Source organism: Periplaneta americana, chromosome 11 (genome assembly GCF_040183065.1).
Source record: "Periplaneta americana isolate PAMFEO1 chromosome 11, P.americana_PAMFEO1_priV1, whole genome shotgun sequence".
NCBI classification, from domain to species: Eukaryota; Metazoa; Arthropoda; class Insecta; order Blattodea; family Blattidae; genus Periplaneta; species Periplaneta americana.
The window spans coordinates 121,441,888-121,453,959 of NC_091127.1; positions in this window are offsets into that span (position 1 = coordinate 121,441,888).

Sequence of the window (12,072 nt, forward strand, 5' to 3'; positions counted from 1 at the left end):
TTCTAACCTTTCTTTTTTTTCTTCTAAAATCTACCCATCCGTCTTTTTGTTTTTGATGATTTTAGTATGTTTCGAGGTTACCTCTGTTTACGATGAAATTTTTTGTCGTAATATAACAAATGAACTCTATATACAGGTCACTGCTTACATTAACAAGACACATGGCCTTCGGAATTACGATTTTACTATGATTCCGAAGGCCGTGATGACTTAATTGGGAACTAAATTAGTTGACTTGGTTTTAAATGTGTATTAGTTTGATTAAATGCAAACGAATTAAATACGATTTAACTTCCGTATTTAAGTTAAATTACAATTAGTTAATTGTGGATTAGTAACATGGTGAAGTAGATCCTTAGACCATTATTTACTTTAAGTCTTAAAATATATAATTATAAATAATTACTTGTATAATATGTTCTTTAGAAGTCAACATTCTAATGTATCATATTAAATAAGTGAAGTTAGCGTCATTCAAAACTACTTAACAGAAACCATTTTTATAATACTACATGTTTAATGTAGCGGTATAATAAATTACATGAAATCGAATTAAACCTGGTAAATATTAAAGTTAAAATAAACCGGACAAGAATGTGTTTCAGGTGCACTTAAGTTATCTAACGGAAAGATGCTTGAAATTAAAAATATTTGCTTTAACAACCAATAATAATAATATGAAGTACGTAAAGTTGTTTTTCTTTCAACTTGCAACTATTTATGATGTAGGTTACTCGTCTACATTATCCAAGAGGAGGAGTACTTCAACATCATTCCACAAGGTCGAGTTTAGAAATGGTTGTATTTGAGCCAAAAGTATAGAATAATCGCCATCATTGATAGACCACTAAAAAAATTGACATACATTTCGTTGATACTGCATTACTGGTATGAGAAAATTACATATGAAGAATAATGTCGGTTTTTCAACTAACTGTGTTTTAAGATGTAATATCTCCAATGTTTCAGAACTATTCACAGGTTCCTTCATCAGATTGCAACAACAAAACACTGGAACGGTCGTCCCTGTGTTAGTTTCGCTCTATTGTGTGTACCTTGTACAGGGACATCATTTTATTTTTACTGATATTTTTAATATTAACCTGTCTATACCTTTAGAGAACTGGAAACACCGCTTGCCCCCCCTCCAAGACTGGAGTTCGATGATACTGGCGTAAAACACAAATCACTCTACTAGGTATAGGATGGAAGAAAAGTAGTTCATCCATTTACGTAAACTAGGAAATATCGCGATTTTGAGTTTGATCATTTTCATTAGGTTTTTCTTTAATCAAAGTACAGTACTGTATTAAGAATTTTACTCACGAAGTGAGTTATCCATGCGAACGTATTCATTATGCAGTGTATACTGTCTACAGCACATTAGCGTACAATATAGAGAAAGAAGTTAAATTGAAAATTAATCATAATATGAATATTTAAACACAATTTTGAAAATGGTGGCCGTTCATTTCGATATAGGCTTCAGTTCTTTTGTGCATATTATCGCACTATAGACTATTGCATCTAATTCCAATTGCCAGTTTCGTCCTTCGTACTAGTAACTCATATTGAAATAATTCTGTACCTACTCTACGTACTGTGAATTCAATCTTCACTTCTGCCCGACCCGAAAATATAAAATTACTTAGACATGCTATCTACTGTCCGTCCAAGTGGTTATGCCGCAGGATTGTAGAAAGGGAGGAAATCACATGACAGTTAATTACTTAACGAGGCCCTTTTATTTAAGTTAAATTAAACAGCTGTATAATATTACGTAAACGTCCAATTCCTAAGAGAAATTAATGTTTTCAGTAAAGAGCTAAGACAGCCCAGCTTTTACAGAGGGGCGAGCAGAAGCAGGTGGGGGAAATCGGGATGCGAAGTAGGCAAACGGACAGTACCTGTGCGAAAATATGATTCAATATTGAAAGCTCTTTCGTCACTGGAAAACGCGAACATATTTCTGGAACGTACTATACTCAGTAACTCAGTACTGCTTACTATCTGCGGTCTTGGTTCTGTGTGGAGTTGGAACTTCCTTAGTAGAAGGGGTGGGAGTGAAGAACATTCAAAAACTCAGGTACAATAAAAATTGAAGTAAAAATAAAATGATGTCCCTGTATTTTCTCAACACACATACACAATTCGCAAACAAGAATTAAGGCTGGTTCACAATAAACCGGGAACGGAAACAACAACGAGAACGAGAACGGAAATAATGTTAAAATAAATGTATTTAAATGTGAACATTCACAATTAACTATTGTGAATGCTCATATTTAAATACATTTATTTCAACATTATTTCCGTTCTCGTTCTCTTTGTCCTTTTCGTTCCAGGTTTATTGTGAACCAGCCTTTAGGCCTACATCGTGTGAAATTCGCTTGAAAATATGAGTAACAAAATTTTATTCGAAGAAGTTTTAATTTCACAATTGTGCAACACTGCAAAACATAATAAATATTATTACACGCGCTTTACGTGGTATTATGATAGCACAAGTGCTAATAACATTGACTTGCTACGTAAGCAACTCAGGTTCGTGTCCAAATATCATGTGCATATCAGAGTGTTCATTTAAAGTTTACGCCATACTGTACTGAAACTAACACTCTTCAAACGTGTACTGTTTCTTTCACTGAATGCTGTGTAAAATGTAAAGAATCAGTTTTCACTAATAATATATCTTACGAAATAATGCAATCTACGAAAATAGCACGGAAATGACACATACTGAAAGTAAGAACTGAGACGAAAAAAAGAAATTAAAACAATACAGAAGAACGGAAGGACACAAACATGAATTGTTTACGTACCAAGACATATGCTCCAAGCACTTTAGTTATCATAACATCACGTAAATGCATGTCATGTTTATTACTAAGAGCCTCTATGCTGTGCAGTGTTGCCTTATTGTGCAGTTAAATTTTCTTGGGACGAAATTTTGTCAGTAATATTTCCGTCTCCATTTCTGCCCAGGATTCACACAATTTGGTCCGTATGTGGATGATTTTTGGACATCTGTATACAGGATAAGAAAACACTAATTTTAAACAATTTGTGACGTGATACATTGGGCCAAAACAGATGTATTAGAATCGGAAACCATGGGTTGAAAACGCGTAATTACTCCGCTATAGGCGACTGAATGTGTGTTTGATGTGGCATTCTTTCCATTCTTAAGAATACTATGATAGTTTGTACCACAATATAAATGACATTTAACAGCTATTTTACGTAAAGGTTTTCCTTTTTGGATACAAAATGCACAATAAAGGTTCATCATTTCTAATTTGAAACTGTAGACAAAGTTTATATGCGGAAAGAGATTATCTTATTCGCTCCAAAAACTCTACATATGGGCCTGTATTTGACGGTATGTGATGGTTTAACAACGCAAACTATAAGATCTTCAAAATCCGCTGGCTCAAAGTAAATCAATTCTCTCATATACCCACCAAGAAAGAAATCTATAAGTAACAAGTCCAGAGATGTTGGAGGCCAGAATCTAGTTCTCTACTTCCGATCCATCTCTTGCCAATCATAACTCCCACATGTTGTCCCACGCCACTAGCAAAAGACATGAATATCAAAAATAGACTAGAGTGATAAAGAAAGTACATTATTGTATTTGATTACTTCAATTCGATTATAAACGTTTCAAGCAAAATTTTTTGAGATTCCCTTACATCACTTGTCGCTTTTTAAACCACAGATACTATTCCGAGTCAGTAAAATGATAGTTACAAAAGTTTATGAGCTCTGGTGAAATAAGGTACAAAGAAAGCTCAGTCGATCTCATAGGTTGACGGAGTATTAATTCCAGTACCTCTAAAAACTATTATGCCAACTGGTACGCTGAGAGTCTTCCGTACTGTGAATGTGAACTACGTCATGGACACGGCTAGAATCATCATGTCATCAGTTATATAGCAGATGACCATAAAGTAAGATGGATCAGCATGTTTATGCACAAATGCAATTAACTAAGCGAATATTTAGCATAATATTTTTTTAAGAAAACTGCATCACTAAGAATTATATTTTAAAAAATGACTCCTTCGTCAGAAAACGGATATACCATAGTCCAGCGTTTCTCAAACCTGTGGTCCTCGAGGTCTGCCCTTGTGGTCCAAAAAATGGACACAAGAAAAAAATAAAATCCAAACGAATTGCGTACCACACTATAGCTGAAAATCTCAGAGTTTGGAAATGAGACATGGCATCACCTTTCACTTTTCCTCCCAATACTGATATTTTATGAAATTTATTACCCTACCTGTTTACCGATTTCCCACTCTACTCTTAGCAACAAAAGTGGGATTTAAAGCACTATGAATGTGGTGTTTCTCGCCATCTTTTCTTGCACATCAGCTGATGACATGTGCTTAAGTACATTGGCATATCTTCTCAAAACTAAATAAACTAAATATCTCTCTACACGGTAATTCTTTGACTGTTCTCAATGCGCATGAGAAAAAAAAAAAAGGTGTTCGAGAGGAAACTTGGTTTGTGGGTCGGTTCCGTAAAACAGAGGACTTTTTCACTATTTCCAAAACTAGAGTCTTTTTTAATTGAAAATGATCTCGTTATTGGAAAAGAATTATGCAATGACATATATTCGCATCTCGAAACTCTGAGGTCACAATTTGAAACTTATTTTCCAAGTAAATATGACGAATTTTCATGGGTTCGTGATCCCTTTCATTGCGATATTGAAAATAACAAACTTTCATTGAGTGAAAGAGAACAGTTAATTTAATTCTCGAATGACACCGGACTTAAAATGAAATTCCAAGCGCAAAGTATGGTTAATTTCTGGATCTCATCACAAGTGAAAAGAGAATATAGTGAACTGTACAATGGTGCTTTACAGATTATAATTCAGTTTTTTTTTCATGTATCTGTGTGAGAAAGGGTTTTCATCACTAACTCTAATAAAAACAAAGTAGGCTACCGAAATGTGACGATCTCCGACTTAAGCTTACCAGCATACGTCCAAATATAGAACAACTGTGCAAGAATCGGCAGACTTATCCATCTCATTAATGTGAGTACCAATATATTTTTTTTTATTTTGTTTCGTTAATATTTAAAAGATTATCCAAACTCTAACAGTTTTGATTTATTAAAAAACGAAAATGAATTTTTTTATTAACATTAGCTTAATTGGTTCAAATTCAAATTCAAATTTATTTACAATTTACATTTGAAATGAATACATGTGAATAGATACCCGAAATGAGCATATGCTCGTGCTCGGGTACAGTCCAGTAGTCTACATAAATTTTACAGGGATCAAATAATAATGCTGAAGATAGAAATAATAGTAGTAATAATAATAATAATAATAATAATAATAATAATAATAATAATAATAAAATAATCGTGACAGAAATGATACAAAGATTGTAATACAGAATAATTCATTAATAATAATAATATTAATAGTAATAATAATAATAATAATAATAATAATAATAATAATATAAAATTAAATGAATTAAATCAATTTTAAATAATTAATTCTGTTTTAAAATATAAATAGGCTATACCTACTGGGATTAAAATATGCTACAAAAATGATAAATTTGCTTTCGAAGGGAACAACAGTAAGGTGGTCCGCGGAACTGTTGTGACTTAAAAAAGTGGTCCCCACTTCAAAAAAGTTTGAGAAACGCTGCCATAGTCTATAGCCTAAATATATTACTTGACCTAGGTTTAGTTCTCAGATATTTCGATTGAAAACTCATTCACATATTCAGACAGTTCATGCCGCAAAACATTTTCGTTTTTGCTTTTATTGCAAGCATCAGCGTTTGTATCAAAGGTCATGTCATCAGAGTTCAGAGACTAGTCAATGCAAGCCACATTACTACTGTACATATTATGCACTTATAAATATAGGCTAATAAATGTTACGCCAGATGGTTCACTTCGGCGAATAAGATAATATCGTCTGTTAAATTTTTCTCAGTTTTTCATACTCTCTTCCTTTGTAGTCTGTAGTCAAAATTTGTAGACGTACTTAGTACTTATTTAATTTTGTAAATAGTTCTACCCACCTACACTTCTATTTTCAACTTGTCGACAATTCGCGCAATATCTAGTTGCTCTAGGATTTTGTAATTTGTTCTGTTGTGTTTAATTTCAATAAGCCTTGTTTTTCAAGAATTTAAATTTCGCTTATATGGACATTGTTCAAAAGTGTCCCATACCTGTTTAAAGGTACCCCCTACATAGGACAGTTCTGAACATGTTACAAGAGTTCGTTCTGGCTTAATTTACGTTTCAGATATATGTAATTTCTGCAAAATTAATATGAAACTCTGAGGTGTTTATTAAGCAATGTCTTATAATTCTATACCATTTAAAGTTAAAAAAAATTATAATGAATGTGAACAAGAAATTTAAATAGAAAAACTGTTCTAATGTATCCCTTCTTCCATATACTAAACTGAAGTTTTCTCACAAGTTTCCAAAACAGAAATGAAAAGCAATTTACCACCAAATTCTTTCTTCAACCATAATCAAAACCATTCATTATTTATTATAAACTATATATAAAGGCACTTCAGACACGTCATAAGTAGAAAGGTGAATATAAGACATGAATCATACAAAGCAAGAGATATTTCACTGACGTAACAAATTTTTAAGTTACTCTACAACAGAAGTATTTTCATGTCTTACATACTTCTGAAATATGATTATCAATTCTCTACCCATGCATGTTTTGGGGGTTCATATTCCCCTAAAACACTTTAATCCCTTTATTAGACTGAAATGTAAGTACTAAAAGAAGAATGTATGAAATTCCGAAGGAATTGGAGTGAAACTCCAACTTTAAGACAGGCTAAATTTCCCACTGGGGGACCAAGGTCTTACTTCTAAGATATTCTTTATATTACAAACAGAAGAACTTTAAATATTATGACGGGAAAACTGAAAGGTCACTGTTGTTTGAAGAGATGGCGATGAAAGAAACAAGGAAACTCTATCACCAGGGACAGGTATTTATGGACATTAATTTTATCATGTGTTTTTTTTTTATATTGGCGTCGGTGGAGATTGTTGGAGATTGGTTTGTAGTCTTAGCGGAGATTAATGGAAATTTTGGAAAATACAATTATTTTGGAATTGGAGTATTAACTCAGTACGAATATTACTTTCCAAATAATTAACATTAAAGGTTCGTTGGATTCTGGTAAATGTGCGGTATGGCCAACAGACAATATTTGTTGGATTGAGACTGCATTTAACACACATTCATTAAAAACGAAAAAAAAAACTTGCAGCCCACAAATTAACACTTTCAAATGATTAGTGAAAAGTTGAATTCTTCGTCTTTTGAGTTCACTGATGTAATCAGAACACCTGGAATACCATTTTATGTAGCCTACTTGGATATATAACAAATTCAAGTGAAAAAAAAACTCAGAATATGAAATTCGCTATAAAACGACGCAATAGCAATAATTCGCGAATGTGTTCATATTTCGCTATTAGAACACTATTTCGCGATTTGTCGCGATTGTTTTATCCGCATATTATTATTAATCAGAATCACTTAATTCGTAAAGATTAGTAAAAATATTGTATATCTAACATGTCGTGATTTTCGCGATCTCCATAAATACCCGGCCCTGTCTATCACATATCCTGTTCCAATTTTAAATTTGATGGAATCATATGTAAATATTCAGAATTTTACATGATCTCTAACGCCTGAAATAAATTCGACTTCTGGAAATTGATGCTAGTTTCTAGATTGGACGGAAAGAATAATAAGTCAAATTCATAGCCGTCCAAAAACACAAAGAAAACAAGCAATAAGATTACTTACATTTAATTTTAGTTAAGTTACAACATCTATAGCTAGACAGTTTAATAATCGTTACGCAGTAGTACTACAATGTAAGTAGGGCCTATGTATACTTGTTCTATAAAAGACGCACATAGCGAGAATCTTCTCAAATACCTATAAAACGACAAGTATTTGAAAATAAGAACATCATAAACAGAAAACGTTTATTCTTATTAAACACTTCAACTTATCTCAATACATATTCCGAAATATAATGAAAAATGTAAAGGATAATATTAAGCATCAGGGCTTAACAAAGAATATTTCAGGTGACAGTAGACTGAGTTTAAACTTACATGAATTTATTCATAAAATCTCAGTCAGTGAATTGGACCGGTATCCACCCAGAAACATGACGAATTTATTAAGCTGAAACGAGCAGCGAATTCCGTTTCGTAAGCAAGCTATAACAGCTGGAGGATCATGGTTTCAACCACACGTTATCCCCCTAATGATTGAATGATCGTTCACCCCTGCTGACGCATGTGGACGTGAGGTCAGCAGTCGTCTGGTAAGCTTTGCCTGTGTGCAACGGATTTGTTTCCGTTTTTTTATGACTTGCAGCATTCATACATAAAATATTTTTACGAATATTTTTGCATTTTTAGAATGAAAAAGGAAAATCCCGGTGTTTCGCTGAAAACTTTCACCTTCATTTTTTTATTTAAAAATAGAGAGAGGAAGATCACTCTTAACAATGACAATGTTCAAAGAACCGGTAGTCTACCACTGTTATTCTAATATTTCTTTAAAATCTTCAATAACAACTCGTTTTTGATTCCGTCATTAATTTATTATATTTTGAAATACAAAATTATTTACAACTTACAAGTACATACATGTTAATTATATTTTACACAAAGCAAATTTCAAGACGTATCTATAAATCTATAATAGAACAAATTTCTCTGCATTCACTTAATTTCGAGAAGGTTATAAGAAATGGTATTCAAATAAACATTCTTAAAATACTAACAACGATTTCTACACAATGTACAGTCATAAAAAAATATTTAAAACAACAACATAATTAAAGTATTTTAGTTCCACAATTATAGTTTCCTTACGAAATAGATTAAGAGTTTTTCTGTAATTATACATCTCTTGGAGAAATTAGCAGGAATTAAAACTTTGAAGCTATTTAACATCGGCTATTTGTAGGATAAATAATAGAGAAGACGTATTCTTCGCGGATTTTAAATTTAAAGTTTAGTCTATAAAACTATTTTATGTAATTCTAGCATTAAAACACGCTATAAATAATGTACAATAATTGGCCTAATCCTGGCACTGGTGCCAGAAAAGGTTACCTAGCAACTAGTATTCCATGACATCATTACCGTCTTCACAACACAATTTTATACAACGTACCTGTAAGAAAAAAAAACTTCAAAACAAAAACAAAATAACATTGTCTTAGAAACGGTTACTTAGCAACCATGCAATATATTACGTCATATCCAGTACCCACGTGGCTAACGAGAAAGACTGGTTTCGGCACGAATTGGAGTCACGTGATTATCATGGTCTAGGCATGGCCATATTGACAATCGCCTAATATAAATACATATTCTAAGTTCTAAAAAACAAAGGAATTGCTATATTAAACTCCTCTTGAACGTGCATTTATATATAAACTTCTTCAATTATGGCCATGTTATGACTAAGAATGTGACGTCGCGCGTAGCCTGTCTTTCTCGTTAGCCACGCAGTACTCATATCTCTACTACGTCATAACATTACATTTTGTAAATTTATAATTTTTTAAACATATTTTAATGCTAGAATAGCATAAGACGTTGTATGTAACACGTGTATAATCTTCATTATGAACATGTGAAAATTAACTCGCCATTCATTATTCATAAAATGTGATTTAGTTCGTTAAGTGGAATGCTTTAGTTGCATTAAAGGTTCTTAAAGGTTGGTATCCAGATGAATATTAATAACTTATTCTTGTCTGCTAGAAGGTAGTATCTAAAAATGATTATTATACTCTTCATGTTGTGGATAATATTTTCCATAAATGTTTCTTTTTTCCAGAAATGGTGTAGGAGATTTCTCTATAAGAACGTTATTTTGTGTTGACAGACAACATACTTGACTATTTTATCATTTACAGTATATTTTTACTATAAATTTTATATAATTATGTACAACGTATTAACACTATAAACAAAACATTAACAATTATATTAATATGTGCACATACAAGCTTTCTCAAGTTCTATATTTCGAATTATCTTAGAATTTATTCGTTGTTCATGTAGGTATTTCACAAATACTTGCTCTAAATTACTTGATAGGTTGCAGATCAAGTGAGTTACGCTACGGAAACATCAAATGGAAAAACTTACGACTTCGTTTCCTTCATATTCTCGTTACTCGAAAACGATAAAGTAGGCCTATTATGAAATATCAGAAATATTGATACCGAAAAAGTGTTCTTGGCATCCCTTGAGTGTGTGAGTGCGTGAGTATGAGTGTGTGTATGCATATAATGTATGTTTACAACAATTTCTCGTTACGCTATTAGATTTTGTTCGCAGTCAGTATTTACTGCATGTATGGATTCATTTAACGTTTATGCACATTAAATACAGTCATTTTTTAACAAATTCAATGCGTCTTTATATAAAAGAATAAGACAGGAGATTAACTGAATGTCTGTTGAAACTATGTTATTCGTATAATTTTTTTATTGCGTGATATGGAAAGTTAAAATGAACTGCTATAGGCAGTATGTCGCCAGAAATCTTTGCCAAATTAATTATTATCTGACCTGAATAGTTAGCGACATAACCTAACACAAAAGCTGAACTTTGTTAATTTCTTCAAGATACATCATGGTTATGTAAATAGCTTGCATTTAAAATATGCAATTACACGAAGTGCTCCAAAATTAAGTGTTAAATTTTAGGACTGTAAGGTAGAAGTGTGTGCAATGATACTTCTATAAGAAAGATTTATTTCAGTATTGTGCAGAGAAAGAGCAACCAACAATACAATATGGAATTTATCTACTACTGCATATCGCTGTTCCGGAAGAACAATGACGCAACTGTAACATTGGGATTAATATTAAAAACACCCTTATACGACTAGTAGTATTTAAAAGTAACCTAAAGTTATAATATTTTGTTTTATTTCGATTGTTATAATTTTTTCAAATATTTATTATTTATTCATACATGTATGTAGGCCTATTTATGTATAAACAAGATCCTGCTTTTTGCTTCATTATTTTAGGGGGTTATTCTTTTAGATATTTCAAACAAAAAAAGTTTAATACAATTTTGCTCGTTTCTCGTTCCTTTTTGAGATAAAAATTGTTTTATATGAAACATTTCATAGCGTGTTTTGGGAAATACATTGAATTAACTCCCAATATTCTCATTCAATTTAACAGAGCAGTTTATTATGATAATGAATTATTGAAAGAATTTTTGTTTTGTTTTTTAAATGTGCAGAAAATTGATCTGAACAAATATAACTTTTCGTTCTGAAAAGGAATTTTAAAATGTTACATTTATTCGGATCAAATTTCTGCACACTTAAAGGACACAACTAAAATTCTTTCAACAATTATTCATTACCATAATACACTTCTTTCTTAAATTGACTGAGCAAATTGGGAATTAAATCAATAGCTTTCTCAAAACACGCTGTGAAATGTTACAGGTAAAATAACTTATCTCGAAAAGAAAGCAAAAACGAACAAAATTGTATTAAACTTTTCAGTCTGAAATATCTCAAAGAATAATCCCCTGAAATTAATTACATTAATTACCGTTCATCCTGTATAATAATAAAGTTATTGAACTTGTAGACACGAAGGTGCGCATCGACTCAGTAATCGTACGCCACTGGATGCATTCAATTTAAGTGGAAAAAAATGTTTTAACGGGTGTTAGTAAAATAATATTCATACAAAATTTGGGAATAATTCTATCAAAAAAAAACATAGATAAAGAACAAATTAAAGAAAGAAGGAGAATTATAGAAGAAAGAAAGAAGAAAATAAAAGACTAACAGAGAAAGAAAGAGAAAAAGAAGAAATGTTTTAACGGATGTTAGTGAAATAATGTTCATATAAGTTTTTGGAATAATTCTATCAGAGAAAAAAATATAGATAAAGGATAAATTAAAGAAATAAGGAAAATTATAGAAGAAAGAAAATAATAGGCGAACAGAGAAAG